Source organism: Bufo gargarizans, chromosome 7 (genome assembly GCF_014858855.1).
Source record: "Bufo gargarizans isolate SCDJY-AF-19 chromosome 7, ASM1485885v1, whole genome shotgun sequence".
Lineage (NCBI taxonomy): Eukaryota > Metazoa > Chordata > Amphibia > Anura > Bufonidae > Bufo > Bufo gargarizans.
Genome location: NC_058086.1, coordinates 62,238,786 through 62,255,872, shown reverse-complemented (window position 1 = coordinate 62,255,872; position 17,087 = coordinate 62,238,786).

The following is a 17,087-nucleotide window of genomic DNA, read 5'->3' as shown; positions in this document are numbered from 1 at the left end:
GACCACTGTAGCCAATCACTAGTCTCAGCAGTTTATGCCACAAGACCTTTAAGACCACTGATTGGCTGTAGTAGTCATCTGCAGTATATGGGCACATCACCACTGCAGCCATGAAAACAAATCTCAGTCAGGAGGACTGGAGAGTTAGCGCTAGAGTGAAGCTGGTGAGTACGTATTTTTTGGGGTATTTTTAAAGAGCCATCTAGTTTTCACATGATATTCCCAAATACACTATCTAAACAAAAGTATTGTGACACACATCTTAATTATTGTACTCAGATGTTTCATTCAATCCGATTACCACAGGTGTATAAAATCCAGCCCCTCACCATGAAGTCTGCCTTTACAAACAATTGGGAAAGAATGGCCTGTTCTAAAAAATTTAGTCAATTCCAACGTGGGACTGTAATAAGATACCAGAGTGCAACAAGTCATTTTGTGAAATTTCTTCCTACTGGATATCCCACTATCAACTGTGAGTGGTATTATTGCAAAGTGGAAGCGTTTAGGAAACACGGCAACTGTGCAAAGTGCAGACTCTGTAAAGTTATACAGTGTGGGGTCACCAAGTTCTTAGGTACGTGGTGCATAAAAGTCACCAACGCTCTGCTGACTCCATAACTGCAGATGAAGTAAAGACCAGCACGTCCTGGTAGATTTTCAGTATATACAGATTTTTTGCCACATTGTAGAATTCATGTGACACGATTTGGCTCAAGCATGAGCCTTCCTCAAACAGGTGTAAATCCCACAGTGCAAACAATTTATTTAAATGACCCACCCAGCGCCAATACTAAAAGTCTCTTCTATTTCATGGTTTCTGAGGAGAAATTTACATTGTTAGATACATAACAAAAAAGAAACACATGGTTACAAGAAACTATTAAAGGGGTTATCCCATCTTAGACAATGGGGGCATATCGCAAGGATATGCCCCCATTGTCTGATAGGTGCGGGTCCCACCGCTGGGACCCGCACCTATAAGGAGAACGGAGCAGAGAAAGTGGAGGAGGGCGCACTGCACATGCGCAGCCACCCTCTGTTCATTTCTATGGAGCCGCCGAAAATAGCCGAGCGCTGGCTCGGCTATTTCCGTCGGCCCCATAGAAATGAATGGGAGCGTTGGCCGCGCATGTGCAGTGCGCTCCCATTCACTTCAATGGGAGAGGCGGGGAGCTGCGCCTGGTGGTGGTCGGACCCTGGGAAACCCGGGGTCCTCCAGCCACAACTCTCCCCGGCTCCGTTCTCGTTGTAGGTGCGGGTCCCAGAGGTGGGACCCGCACCTATCAGACAATGGGGGCATATCCTTGCTATATGCCCCCATTGTCTAAGATGGGATAACCCCTTTAAGTTCATATTCGAGATTCAGACCCACTGGCTCCAGTGTCTGAATACCAGAAGGCCTCTTGCTTCATTACCAGTTTGTTCCTGTCTCCTCCTCTGCGTGGTTGAGCTCAGTTATATGAAAACACAGTTATGCAATGGTATGTTTGTACTGGTGAAAATGATAGGGAATCGGGAGAAGCAAATTGCCCTGTCTAATAGTGGATTTGTGTTTGGAGAATTTGTCTTTCATACGTGTGGAGGTTTTTCCACATATCATAGACCACAGGGACATTTTAAGATAAAAAGAAGCCCTGTGCTGGAAATCTTTCCCCCGTATGTAGGGTGAGAAGCATGCCCCTCTTTCCACCCCTCGTTTGGGGGTGGAAAGGAAACTTTGTTTTAATTCCTTTTTAGTACCACCTATGTCCGCTCTCACTATGTTAGCTCTGATATTCTCAGATCTTTTATAGCAGATCATAGGGGGGAATTCTTCCACCTGAAGATTTGGATATCACATTCCAATGTTTGCTTATCACTGTTATTATTTTGTTAATCTTTGGGTGCTATTTAACAACAATCGGTAAGCAGGATTTCTTTGTAATGTTATTCTGCTGTCATGTATCCAATAGTGCTCTCCGTTGCACTAATAATTTATCGGGATATCCCATTTCTCTAAATTTAGCTGTGATTTCATTTAGTCTGACCTCACACTTCTGTGGTTTGGAGACAATGTGTTGTATTCTCTGATATTGGGAATAATAGATGGACTTTTTTTACAGCAGGTGGAAGGTTGCTGGTGTATAGCGGTAAACTTTTCAATATCTGTGATCAGTACTCCTTTATTACCCATGTGTGCAAGAAATTAATCTTGTTATCAGAACGTAGAGTAAACTGAAGTTCTGGCTAATTAGAGAAATCTAGAAGAGGTTTACTGTCGCCCCACCATATGCAAAATATATTGTCACAAAATGCAATGTTCAGTGTATAAGGCATTGGAGTAAACAAATTCCTTCTTAAACAATGCCATGTAGCAATTTGCGTATGGTGGTGCGACATTCAAACCCGTCCGGGTCCTGCAATGCTGTAGTAATAAAAAGTTGTTTTTGTTCAATAACTATGTACAAGAGGGATAGGAAAAAATGTTTTCATATTCGCTGTAGGTACTTTGACATAACAGTTATTGTACTGCCCTGATCCCTTTTTCATGTACTATTGATGTATATAAAGTACATACTGTACGTCAAAAGTAACTAGTATGCAGTTTTCATCTATGTTGATATATTTGATCTCATGAAGAAAATGTCCCATGTCCAGTAGATATGATGGTGCTTGTTTAGTTAATGGAGTCAGCACTTTTTCCAATAGAAGTGCTGGAGGAGAGAGGAAGGAATCAATTGACACCACAATTCTGGTAGATTTATGCACTGATTGATCAAAATGTTGCCCAATTTGACATCAATTGCTCCATTCTCCTTAGACTTCATAGTCCTAACCATTGAACATTTATCAATCGATACTGAGGATTATAAAGGAAAACCCACTACTATTGAAAACGGAGGATTTAACAGTTTTGAAAAACAAGATCAATAAGATCTGCACAAATCTGAGGAGTAACACTGAAAGCACAAAGCGGGCAAAATACATCAGGGACTCAGAGGATTACCTGACACGCCATATATACAGATGGCAGCATGGGCGTAGCTAAAAGCTCATGGGCCCTGGTGCAAGAGTTCAGCTTGGGCCCCCATCCCTCGGTGCTTGTTGGCAGGGGAGCACATATCCTTCCTGCTGTCTGAGGCAAACATTGAAAGGGCACCCCCTCATGCCAAATTCTTAACCTAACCCTTTCCCTCCAGCCAGAGGTGTAAATTGACCAGTATGCACTTTCTATAATGCCACTGTCTTATGTGGCACAAGGGTCTTTGGGCCTCCTCAGGCTCCTGGGCCCGGTAGCGACTGCTACCTCTGCACCCCCTATAGCTACGCCCCTGGATGGCAGGATATCTCAGGCACTGCCATCCCTCAATCCAGACCCACAGGCCAACAGACAGGTTCTGTATCTTCAAGCTCTGGGAGCAACACTACATCTGGCCAGTGGGTTTCTTTTTGAGGTAAGTAGAACCGCAACAAAAAAGGAACAACAGGAGTAGTTGCATAACTAGAAATGACTAGGCCCCACAGCAAATTTTTTAACTGCCCCCCACCCCCAGCAAATTCTTTGCAACCCCCACTCCTGTGTCTAGCCAAGATCACACTCTAAGGGTCCATTCACACGTCCTGTTTTTTTTCATCCTGAAAAACGGTCCGTTTTTTGCGGATCCGTTGTTCCTGAAAATGTTTCCGTATGTCATCCGTATGTCATCCGTTTTTTGCGGATCCGCAAAAAACGGGAACATGTATACATTTCAATTATCAAATAAAGTTGTTTGGATTTCTTTGAAAAAAAATTGAAAAAAAAAAAAAAAAAAAAAAAAAAAAAAAATTTGTTATGTGTTTCCAGGAACGGAATCCGCAAAAAACGGATGACATACGGAATGACATCCGAATGTCATCCGTTTTTTGCGGATCCATTGACTTTGTATTGTACCAGGATCCGATTTTTCAGGACAAGAATAGGACATGTTTTATATTTAAACGGACATGCGGAACGGAACAACGGAAACGGACAGCACACATTGTGCTGTCCGATTTTTTCCAGGACCCATTGAAAATGAATGGGTCCAGATCTGGTCCTGATCTGTTCCTGAAAAAACGGAACAGATCAGGAAAGAAAAAACGGACGTGTGAATGGACCCTTAGATGAGGCCCGGCAGCTAATCTGCCCATTTCCTACAGTGTCTCTGTATATAATGTCATTGTATAATAATGTTGAGGGGGCCCTGACAATAAAAAGCTTTTGTTTTGGTCCTTCTCCTGGGTGGGCCCTTTCTGAGTTTGGGCCCCAAAGCAATTGCTTCTCCTGTTTCCCCTTTAGCTATGCCCCTGACCAGGAGAGCAGGGTGCCATTAAAGGGGAAATAAATGATCCAAGGATGACACGCTGTCCGGTACAGCAGAGACATTAGTTCTTAATTAGAGATGAGCGAACCCGAACTGTATAGTTCGGGTTCGTACCGAATTTTGGGGTGTCCGTGACACGGACCCGAACATTTTCGTAAAAGTCCGGGTTCGGGTTCGGTGTTCGTCGCTTTCTTGGCGCTTTTTGAAAGGCTGCAAAGCAGCCAATCAACAAGCGTCATACTACTTGCCCCAAGAGGCCGTCACAGCCATGCCTACTATTGGCATGGCTGTGATTGGCCAGTGCAGCATGTGACCCAGCCTCTATTTAAGCTGGAGTCACGTAGCGCCGCCCGTCACTCTGCTCTAATCAGTATAGGGAGAGGTTGCAGCTGCGACGTTAGGGCGAGATTAGGCAGTGATTAACTCCTCCAAAAGACTTCATTCATTGATCGATCTGCAGCTGTGGATCATTGAACTGCTGATATTCAATTGCTCACTGTTTTTAGGCTGCCCAGAGCGTTTTTCATTCACTTTTTTCTGGGGTGATCGGCGGCCATTTTGTGTCTTGTGGTGCGCCAGCCCAAGCTGCCACCAAGTGCATTTAACCCTCAATAGTGTGGTTGTTTTTTGGCTAAATCCTACATCAGGGTCAAGCTGTCACACCAAGTGCATTTAACCATCAATAGTGTGGTTATTGTTTGGCCATATACTACATCAGGGGCAAGCTGAGCTTGTCACCAAGTGCATTTAACCCTCAATAGTGTGGTTGGTCAAGCTGTCACACCAAGTGCATTTAACCATCAATAGTGTGGTTATTTTTTGGCCATATCCCAGTCTAATTCTGTCCGTAAACGTATACCTGTCACCCAGCGCCTAAATAATAGGCCTCAAATTTGTAGTCAGCTAAATCTGTGGTTATTGCTGTGGCTGGGCAAGTTATTTAGTGTCTGTCAAAGCACAGTTTTTGTTCTGGGTTGAAATACAATTCCCAATTTAGCAATTCTCTAAATTAGTGGTTTCTGCTGTATCAGGCCTACTTTAAATGTATCCCTAAAAGGGTATATTAGATTCAAGGTGCTGATAGGGTCATTCTCAATAACTTGACGCTACTGTGCATATCCAAGTCTAATTCTGTCTGTAAACGTATACCTGTCACCCAGCGCCTAAATAATAGGCCTCAAATTTATATTCAGCTAAATCTGTGGTTATTGCTGTGCCTGTATTAGTGTAATACGGTACCTAAATAGATAGCCAGATAGTGTTAGGTGTCTGTAAAAAAAAGGCCTGAATTTGAATTCAATACATTGGGCCAAATAATATTTTTGTTGTTGTGGTGAACGATAACAATGAGGAAAACATCTAGTAAAGGACGCGGACATGGTCGTGGTGGTGTTAGTGGACCCTCTGGTGCTGGGAGAGGACGTGGCCGTTCTGCCACAGCCACACATCCTAGTGTACCAACTACCTCAGGTCCCAGTAGCCGCCATAATTTACAGCGATATTTGGTGGGGCCCAATGCCGTTCTAAGGATGGTAAGGCCTGAGCAGGTACAGGCATTAGTCAATTGGGTGGCCGACAGTGGATCCAGCACGTTCACATTATCTCCCACCCAGGCGCCTGAAAACCAAGCCCATCAGTCTGTCACATCACCCCTATGCATACTAGGGAAACTGTCTGAGCCTCAAGTTATGCAGCAGTCTCTTATGCTGTTTGAAGACTCTGCTGGCAGGGTTTCCCAAGGGCATCCACCTAGCCCTTCCCCAGCAGTGGAAGACATAGAATGCACTGACGCACAACCACTTATGTTTCCTGATGATGAGGACATGGGAATACCACCTCAGCATGTCTCTGATGATGACGAAACACAGGTGCCAACTGCTGCGTCTTTCTGCAGTGTGCAGACTGAACAGGAGGTCAGGGATCAAGACTGGGTGGAAGACGATGCAGGGGACGATGAGGTCCTAGACCCCACATGGAATGAAGGTCGTGCTACTGACTTTCACAGTTCCGAGGAAGAGACAGTGGTGAGACCGAGCCAACAGCGTAGCAAAAGAGGGAGCAGTGGGCAAAAGCAGAACACCCGCCGCCAATACACTCCTCCTGCTACTGACCGCCGCCATCTGGGCCCGAGCACCCCAAAGGCAGCTTCAAGGAGTTCCCTGGCATGGCACTTCTTCAAACAATGTGCTGACGACAAGACCCGAGTGGTTTGCACGCTGTGCCATCAGAGCCTGAAGCGAGGCATTAACGTTCTGAACCTTAGCACAACCTGCATGACCAGGCACCTGCATGCAAAGCATGAACTGCAGTGGAGTAAACACCTTAAAAACAAGGAAGTCACTCAGGCTCCCCCTGCTACCTCTTCTGGTGCTGCCGCCTCGGCCTCTTCTGCTGCTGCCGCCTCAGCCGCTTCCTCCGCCTCTGGAGGAACGTTGGCACCTGCCGCCCAGCAAACAGGGGATGTACCACCAACAACACCACCTCCGTCACCAAGCATCTCAACCATGTCACACACCAGCGTTCAGCTCTCCATCTCACAAACATTTGAGAGAAAGCGTAAATTCCCACCTAGCCACCCTCGATCCCTGGCCCTGAATGCCAGCATTTCTAAACTACTGGCCTATGAAATGCTGTCATTTAGGCTTGTAGACACAGACAGCTTCAAACAGCTCATGTCACTTGCTGTCCCACAGTATGTTGTTCCCAGCCGCCACTACTTCTCCAAGAGAGCCGTGCCTTCCCTGCACAACCAAGTATCCGATAAAATCAAGTGTGCACTGCGCAATGCCATCTGTGGCAAGGTCCACCTAACCACAGATACGTGGACCAGTAAGCACGGCCAGGGGCGCTATATCTCCCTAACTGCACACTGGGTAAATGTAGTGGCGGCTGGGCCCCAGGCGGAGAGCTGTTTGGCGCACGTCCTTCCGCCGCCAAGGATCGCAGGGCTACATTCTTTGCCTCCTGTTGCCACCTCCTCCTACTCAGCTTCCTCCTCCTCTTTTTCCACCTGCTCATCCAGTCAGCCACACACCTTCACCACCAACTTCAGCACCGCCCAGGGTAAACGTCAGCAGGCCATTCTGAAACTCATATGTTTGGGGGACAGGCCCCACACCGCACAGGAGTTGTGGCGGGGTATAGAACAACAGACCGACGAGTGGTTGCTGCCGGTGAGCCTCAAGCCCGGCCTGGTGGTGTGCGATAATGGGCGAAATCTCGTTGCAGCTCTGGGACTAGCCGGTTTGACGCACATCCCTTGCTTGGCGCATGTGCTGAATTTGGTGGTGCAGAAGTTCATTCACAACTACCCCGACATGTCAGAGCTGCTGCATAAAGTGCGGGCCGTCTGTTCGTGCTTCCGGCGTTCACATCCTGCCGCTGCTCGCCTGTCTGCGCTACAGCGTAACTTCGGCCTTCCCGCTCACCGCCTCATATGCGACGTGCCCACCAGGTGGAACTCCACCTTGCACATGCTGGACAGACTGTGCGAGCAGCAGCAGGCCATAGTGGAGTTTCAGCTGCAGCACGCACGGGTCAGTCGCACTACGGAACAGCACCACTTCACCACCAATGACTGGGCCTCCATGCGAGACCTGTGTGCCCTGTTGCGCTGTTTCGAGTACTTCACCAACATGGCCAGTGGCGATGACGCCGTTATCAGCGTTACAATACCACTTCTATGTCTCCTTGAGAAAACACTTAGGGCGATGATGGAAGAGGAGGTGGCCCAGGAGGAGGAGGAGGAAGAGGGGTCATTTTTAGCACTTTCAGGCCAGTCTCTTCGAAGTGACTCAGAGGGAGTTTTTTTGCAACAGCAGAGGCCAGGTACAAATGTGGCCAGCCAGGGCCCACTACTGGAGGACGAGGAGGACGAGGATGAGGAGGAGGTGGAGGAGGATGAGGATGAAGCATGGTCACAGCGGGGTGGCACCCAACGCAGCACGGGCCCATCACTGGTGCGTGGCTGGGGGGAAACGCAGGACGATGACGATACGCCTCCCACAGAGGACAGCTTGTCCTTACCTCTGGGCAGCCTGGCACACATGAGCGACTACATGCTGCAGTGCCTGCGCAACGACAGCAGAGTTTCCCACATTTTAACGCGTGCAGACTACTGGGTTGCCACCCTGCTGGATCCACGGTACAAAGACAATGTGCCCACCTTACTTCCTGCACTGGAGCGTGATAGGAAGATGCGCGCGTACAAGCGCACGTTGGTAGACGCGCTACTGAGAGCATTCCCAAATGTCACAGGGGAACAAGTGGAAGCCCAAGGCCAAGGCAGAGGAGGAGCAAGAGGTCACCAAGGCAGCTGTGTCACGGCCAGCTCCTTTGAGGGCAGGGTTAGCATGGCAGAGATGTGGAAAACTTTTGTCAACACGCCACAGCTAACTGCACCACCACCTGATACGCAACGTGTTAGCAGGAGGCAACATTTCACTAACATGGTGGAACAGTACGTGTGCACACAGCTCCACGTACTGACTGATGGTTCGTCCCCATTCAACTTCTGGGTCTCTAAATTGTCCACGTGGCCAGAGCTAGCCTTTTATGCCTTGGAGGTGCTGGCCTGCCCGGCGGCCAGCGTTTTGTCTGAACGTGTATTCAGCACGGCAGGGGGCGTCATTACAGACAAACGCAGCCGCCTGTCTACAGCCAATGTGGACAAGCTGACGTTCATAAAAATGAACCAGGCATGGATCCCACAGGACCTGTCCATCCCTTGTGCAGATTAGACATTAACTACCTCCCCTTAACCATATATTATTGTACTCCAGGGCACTTCCTCATTCAATCCTATTTTTATTTTCATTTTACCATTATATTGCGGGGCAACCCAAAGTTGAATGAACCTCTCCTCTGTCTGGGTGCCGGGGCCTAAATTTATGACAATGGACTGTTCCAGTGTTGGGTGACGTGAAGCCTGATCCTCTGCTATGACATGAAGACTGATTCTCTGCTGACATGAAGCCAGATTCTCTGTTACGGGACCTCTCTCCTCTGCCTGGGTGCCGGGGCCTAAATTTATGACAATGGACTGTTACAGTGGTGGGTGATGTGAAGCCTGATTCTATGCTATGACATGAAGACTGATTCTCTGGTGACATGAAGCCAGATTCTCTGTTACGGGACCTCTCTCCTCTGCCTGGGTGCCTGGGCCTAAATATCTGACAATGGACTGTTCCAGTGTTGGGTGACGTGAAGCATGATTCTCTGCTATGATATGAAGACTGATTCTCTGCTGACATGAAGCCAGATTCTGTGTTATGGGACCTCTCTCCTCTGCCTGGGTGCCGGGGCCTAAATTTATGACAATGGACTGTTACAGTGGTGGGTGATGTGAAGCATGATTCTCTGCTATGATATGAAGACTGATTCTCTGCTGACATGAAGCCAGATTCTCTGTTACGGGACCTCTCTCCTCTGCCTGGGTGCTGGGCCTAAATTTATGAAAATGGACTCTTACAGTGGTGGGTGACGTGAAGCCAGATTCTCTGCTATGGGACCTCTCTCCAATTGATTTTGGTTAATTTTTATTTATTTAATTTTTATTTTAATTCATTTCCCTATCCACATTTGTTTGCAGGGGATTTACCTACATGTTGCTGCCTTTTGCAGCCCTCTAGCCCTTTCCTGGGCTGTTTTACAGCCTTTTTAGTGCCGAAAAGTTCGGGTCCCCATTGACTTCAATGGGGTTCGGGACGAAGTTCGGATCCCGAACCTGAACATTTCCGGGAAGTTCGGCCGAACTTCTCGAACCCGAACATCCAGGTGTTCGCTCAACTCTATTCTTAATCTCTCTTCTAAAAATCTTAGTGCTATACAACTGCATCTTACAAAAAGCTCTGTCTTTAAGCCCTACTAGGGGCTTTGATACATTTGATTTGAATATGGATTTACAAAGATCTTTCTGTAATGTGCGTTTAAAAGCTCATTTTTCTTCTGTTAATCAGATACCTCCCCATGGTGATGAATCTGTATCAGATAAATTAACCATGAAACAATTTGGTCTAAAAACGAAAAGTACTTTTGTACCTCTGAGAACTCATCACCCACAAAAACTGCATACTAGTTACTTTTGATGCACAGTATGCAGTTAAGTAGCAGAGCTAAACTCTGATAACACATGGCACAGTGTTATCTTGATTATCTCGTGACAAATGCCATTGAAATCCATTGAAAAGTTTGTTATCTCTTTCTTGCCATTCTTCTGTGCATTCAGGGCAGTACAATACCTGTTATGTCAAAGTTCCCACAGCAAACATGAAAAACTATTTTCCCTATCCCTCTTGTCCATAGCTCTTGAGCAAAATTACTTTTTATTCCAGTACATGTTTTACCAACAGCAATGTGGGACCGCGATGGGTTCAAATGTCGCACCCCTATACGCAAATTGCTACATGGCATTGTTTGAGAATAAATTTGTTTATTGCATTGCTTTACACAGTGAACATTGCATTTTTTGGCATCGTTTAATCAACAATATATTTTGCGTATGGCGGTGCAACAGTTGAAGCGTTCTAGATTTATCTAATTTCCTCAACTTTATTCGCCAACAACTTCAGTTTACTATACATTATGATAACAACAAGATTCATTTCTTGGACACGGGTAATAAAGGAGGATGGGGGAAACATACATACTGAGGGATATGTGAAACACACAGATCACAATAATTTATTTCTATACAACCATCCACCTGCTGTGGGTGGTTAAATAGCACCCATGGAGTAACAAAATAAGAACAGTGATAAGCAAATCTTATCCACAGGTGGAAGAATTTCAATAGTGGCCCCGTCATAGAGTGGGGAGGAGGGCAACCGCATGAGGAGTTAACACAGTGGCCCAGTTACAGTATGGGGAGGGTGGCAACCGCATGAGGAGTCACCACAATGGCCCAGTCAGAGTGGTGAGGTGGCAACCGCTTGAGGAGTCAACACAGTGGCCCAGTTACATTATGGGGAGGGTGGCAACCGCATGAGGAGTCAACATAGTGGTCAGTCACAGAGTGGGGAGGGTGGCAAGCGCATGAGGAGTCAACATAGTGGTCAGTCACACAGTGGTGAAGTGGCAACCGCATGCATGAGGAATCAACATAGTGGTCAGTCACAGAGTGGTGAGGGTAGCAAATGCATTAGGAGCCAACATAGTGGTCAGTTACATAGTGGTGAAGATGGCAAACGCATGAGGAGTCAACATAGTGGTCAGTCACACTGTTAAGGGAAATATGGCTTTCAGCCAGAATCTCATCCTGATGACCACACAAATATGCCTAATAATTGGACCCAGTGGTATTCACCCATTCAGTATGGCCAGTAGCATTGTGTCCCTTGTTAGCATATCTAAGGCAGTTGAACAACATCCTCTTGACCAAGAGATGGGGGAAGATATTTGGGTGGTCACAGGGTGGAGTCTATGGTGGGGGCTGGGACACAGCAAGATATAGGTGAAAGTTGGGAGTGAGGCTGGCTCTCTCTCTTCCTACCACCCACTGGAACAACAGCACTTCAGGAGCAAGCTAAGTTATATGTGTGCGTATGTGGGTATGTATATAAGTATAATATCCCAGTAGACTTTATATGTGTACATATAGATATTTGTAGTATATCTGCTGTTTATGCATATGTACATGTACTAATGGTCAGGTACTGGATGTGAGTTGGTTAGAAGAGTAGATCCAGTAGGCTGTATATTGGTGGACTCTGAATATACTGTATATACATACACATAATTAGCCACATTTGCCTAGCATCCAGGGTGCTCAGGAACGGATGTGGCTGTGTATGGTGGTGTCCTCTATGTATTGTGTTATCTGTATCTTTATGTAGGATGTCCATTGCTTTGTCATCTCTATGTTATCAGTAAACTATTTTTATATATAAGTATCTGCGAGGGTTGTGTGTTGCTCCTGGGGTATATGAAGGACTGGAAGAGGTGTAATTATACACAGGATATTCGGGTTGTATGGGAAACAAGGGCGACATGCTAGGAATAGAATAGAAGGGATGGAAAACGGAGATATACATAAATCTCCATTTTCCAAGAGCAAAAATCCCCTCTTCACACACAGTGGTGAGGTGGCAACCGCATGAGGAGTCAACATAGTAGTCAGTCACAGAGTGATGAGGGTGGCAAATGCATGAAGAGTCAACACAGTGGCCCAGATACATTATAGGGAGGGTGGCAACTGCATGAGGGGTCAACATAGTGGTCAGTCACAGAGTTGTGAGGGTGGAAAATGCATGAGGAATCAACACAGTGGCCTAGTTACATTATGGGGATGGTGGCAACCGCATGAAAAGTCAACATAGTGGTCAGTCACAGAGTGGTGAGGTGGCAAACACATGAGGAGTCAACATAGTGGTCAGTCACACAGAAGTGAGGGTGGTAAACCCATGAGGAGTCAACAGAGTGCTGAGGGGGGCAAACGAATGAGGAGTCAACATAGTGGCCCAGTCACAGGGTTGGGGGGAACAGCAGTGTAAGTAACAGCACAAGATGGTGGGTGACAGTAGGATAACATGGCAGCAATGGCAGTAGGTGTTTGGCATCAGGCAGGTGGAAGCATCAGAATGTTGAAGCAGATGGACAGAAGAAACAAGTTTCTTTCCCACAAAGTTTGAGTGTGGCACCCAGAATGATCTAGTCTGATGCATCAGGCACTGGCGTGTGAAAATCCAGGCTAATCCATGCCTGATTTATCTTCACAAAGATCAGTTTCTCCACATATTGGGTGGAAAGGCTAGTTCTCCTTGGGTAACTATGCCCCCAGCCGCACTAAACACCCGCTCTGATGCCACTACTGGCCGGACAGGAAAGCTTGTCCAGGGCAAACTCGGCCACAAATCAAGTTTGGCTGCCCAGTAGTTCAGGGGATCTTGGATGTGGGGTGGCAGGGTGCAGTCTAAGTATGCCACCACCTGCTGGTTCAGGTTTTGCTCCATGTCTTGCTGCTGCTGGTGGGTGGTTTCTTCAGTAGGCAGTTGAAGAAAAGTGCTCATTAGAGACTTCAGACTTAAATTGCTGCTGATGGAGCTCGTGCTGCTCCTGCCTCCCCACTCCCCCCCCCCCCGCTCAGACTTTCATGAGGATGGACAATGGCACACCAACTTAGTCCATAGGATGTCTAGATAGTAGTTAAGTTTATCATCCCTCTTAGTGGGTGGAAAAATGCCCCCATTTTGGCGCGATAGCGAGGGTCTAACATGGTGGGGAGCCACTAGTCATCCTTCTGCTGAATGGTGATTATAGGGCCGTCCCTACGTAAGCAACCCAGCATGCATCTGGCCATTTGCGCAAGGAACTTGGAGGAACTCTGCCTCCATCTCCACTGCATACTGCCACGGTGTGTCAGGGTCATCTGCTTGGTCTTCCTCATGGCCCTCTAGCTCCTCCTGCAACTCTCCTGTCACTTGTGCAGAATGACTACCTATTTCTGTATACATTGTTTGTGGCAGAATGTCCTCTTCCTCCTCCAGTTTAGCCCCCACAGGGCTCAGGTGGCCATGAGATATAGGCACCATGTCTCCTGTCCCCTGACCAGCCAGATTTATCAGCATCTGCTCCAGGATGTGAATGAGTGGAATGACATTGTTCATCCAAAAGTCCTGGCGACTGACAAATAAGGTTGCCTCCTTTAAAGGACCTGGGAAAATGGCAGGTGTCACGCATGAGCTGCCAGTGGCTAACGTCAAAGTTACACAGGGTGCTCCTGTCAACCTGCAGCATCAAGAAATCGCTTACGGCCTTCCTCTGCTCATATAGTCGGTCCAACATGTGGATGGTGGAGTTCCAATGGGTGTAAACGTCGCATATCAGGCGATGTTGGGGAACACTATTCTGACTTTGCAGCTCAAGGAGATCGTGCTTTGCCGTGTAAGAATGGCTGAAGTGCATGCACAGTTTCGTAGCCATTTTCAGGATGCCTTGCAGTTGGGTGGAAGACTCCAGGAACCACTTTGCAACCAGATTAAAGATATGCGACTTGCAGGGTGCATGGGACATCCCTTATTGTCGACACAATGTTCTACCCGTTGTTAGTGACCATGGTTCCTATTTTAAGTTGGTGAGGAGACATCCAGGATTCAATTTCCTCTTGAAGGACAGGGAGCAGTTCCTCCCTGGTGTGATTCCAGTTCACCCAGGCAAACCAGGTACAGAACAGCACGACATGCACAAGTGGTATGCACAGAGACAGCAGTGCCATCACCTGGCCAAGTTGCTGGTGTGGCTGGGAAGGAACCACATTTACCCAGTGGGCCGTAAAGGACACATTTTGTCCTTGATCATAGTTACAGCTCCATAAGTCAGCACTGAAGTGAACTTTAGCAGCCACTGACAGGCTTAAGAACTGGCCTACCTTCTGTTCAACATATGTGTGCAGTGCTGGTACAGCCTTTTTGGAGAAGTAATGACGGCTTGGCACTCTCCACCTTGGCTCGACACAAGCCACCAGTTCTCTGAAAGATGAAGAGTCCACCACATGGAAAGGGAGGGACTGTAGTACCAGCAACTTGGCCAGGAGCATGTTCAGCTTCTGCTCCGTTGGATGAGTGCACACATACTGTTGTCTTTTTGCAATTGCCTCAGTGATTGATTGCTGACAAAACAAGTGATGAGGAGGAGGAGGAGCAGAAGCATCAGAACCAGTAGATGATGGGAAGGAAACACAGCTCCCTTCTGCTGAAGTGGTGGAGCATTGACTGCAGGAGAAGGGGCGTGGGCCACTGGGTAATGCAGCGGTTAGTTTTGCCAGAGATCTCACCCTTGCATTGAAAAGGATAAAATCAGTACAAAGAATTGACAAACTGTGGATTTCAAAATCCACATGTCAATTTATGCACGGAACTAAAAGCACTGTGTACAGGTCCTTCTCAAAAAATTAGCATATTGTGATAAAATTAATTATTTTCTGTAATGTACTGATAAGCATTAGACTTTCATATATTTTAGATTCATTACACACCAACTGAAGTAGTTCAAGCCTTTTATTGTTTTAATATTGATGATTTTGGCATACAGCTCATGAAAACCCAAAATTCCTATCTCAAAAAATTAGCATATCACGAAAAGGTTCTCTAAACGAGCTATTAACCTAATCATCTGAATCAACTAATTAACTCTAAACACCTGCAAAATATTCCTGAGGCTTTTAAAAACTCCCAGCCTGGTTCATTACTCAAAACCGCAATCATGGGTAAGACTGCCGACCTGACTGCTGTCCAGAGGGCCATCATTGACACCCTCAACAAGAGGGTAAGACACAGAAAGAAATTTCTGAAGGAATAGGCTGTTCCCAGAGTGCTGTACCAAGGCACCTCAGTGGGAAGTCTGTGGGAAGGAAAAAGTGTGGCAGAAAACGCTGCACAATGAGAAGAGGTGACCGGACCCTGAGGAAGATTGTGGAAAAGGACCGATTCCAGACCTTGGGGGACCTGCGGAAGCAGTGGACTGAGTCTGGAGTAGAAACATCCAGAGCCACCGTGTACAGGCGTGTGCAGGAAATGGGCTACAGGTGCCGCATTCCCCAGGTCAAGCCACTTTTGAACCAGAAACAGCGGCAGAAGCGCCTGACCTGGGCTACAGAGAAGCAGCACTGGACTGTTGCATGTCATTCAGAAATCAAGGTGCCAGAGTCTGGAGGAAGACTGGGGAGAGGGAAATGCCAAAATGCCTGAAGTCCAGTGTAAAGTACCCACAGTCAGTGATGGTCTGGGGTGCCATGTCAGCTGCTGGTGTTGGTCCACTGTGTTTTATCAAGGGCAGGGTCAATGCAGCTAGCTATCAGGAGATTTTGGAGCACTTCATGCTTCCATCTGCTGAAAAGCTTTATGGAGATGAAGATTTCATTTTTCAGCACGACCTGGCACCTGCTCATAGTGCCAAAACCAGGGCCGTCTTTAATATTATTTGGACCCTGGGCAAATATTTACTTGGGCCCCCTGGATCCCGCCTTCCCACACCTTAGCAGGAAATCACGCCCTCCACCACAACACACACACAAAAAAATCCACACATCTGGCAGAGTACAGTGAATGGCTGTAAATACTTCCAGTTCTGAAGACTCCAGTGGCTCAGGATCAGTGCTCTGGGCTCAGGCTGGAAGTGGGCACCGCTCTGCAGGAAGGAGACCAGGGCTCGGCTCACCCTAGTGTTACAGTGCACCCCAGCACCCCACAGTATGCAGTATAGCACCCCACACTATACAGTACCTCACAGTATATAGTAGAGCAGTATAGCAGCCCCATACAGGCCCCCACACACTATACAGGCCCCAACACAGTATACAGGGCCCCCACACAGTATACAGGGCCCCACACAGTATACAGGCCCCCACACAGTATACAGTACCCCACAGTATACAGGCCCCCACACAGTATACAGCACCCCACTATACAGTAGTTTATAGTATATTAGCATAACAGCCCCTGTCACCTTTTTCTGATGTAATCTGGACAAAAAAAGCTCCACAGTTAAGGCAAACTTCTCTTGCAGCAACACTCCTGGTAGGACCTGTGATGATCTCATAGCCATGTGACCAGTAATATTGCTAGGTTACTGGTCACATGGTGATGATGTCATCTAAGGTCCTAGATCATATTCACAGCGCTAACAGTACGATGCCTGGACTCAGTGCCGGCAGGCATAGCAGCACCCCCTGTGTAGCTGACAGCCTGACACCCGGGGCAATGGCTAGCAGGGCTCAAGAGGCAGCTGCCTTGGGCCCCCCAGGAGCAACTGGGCCCGGGGCAGCTGCCC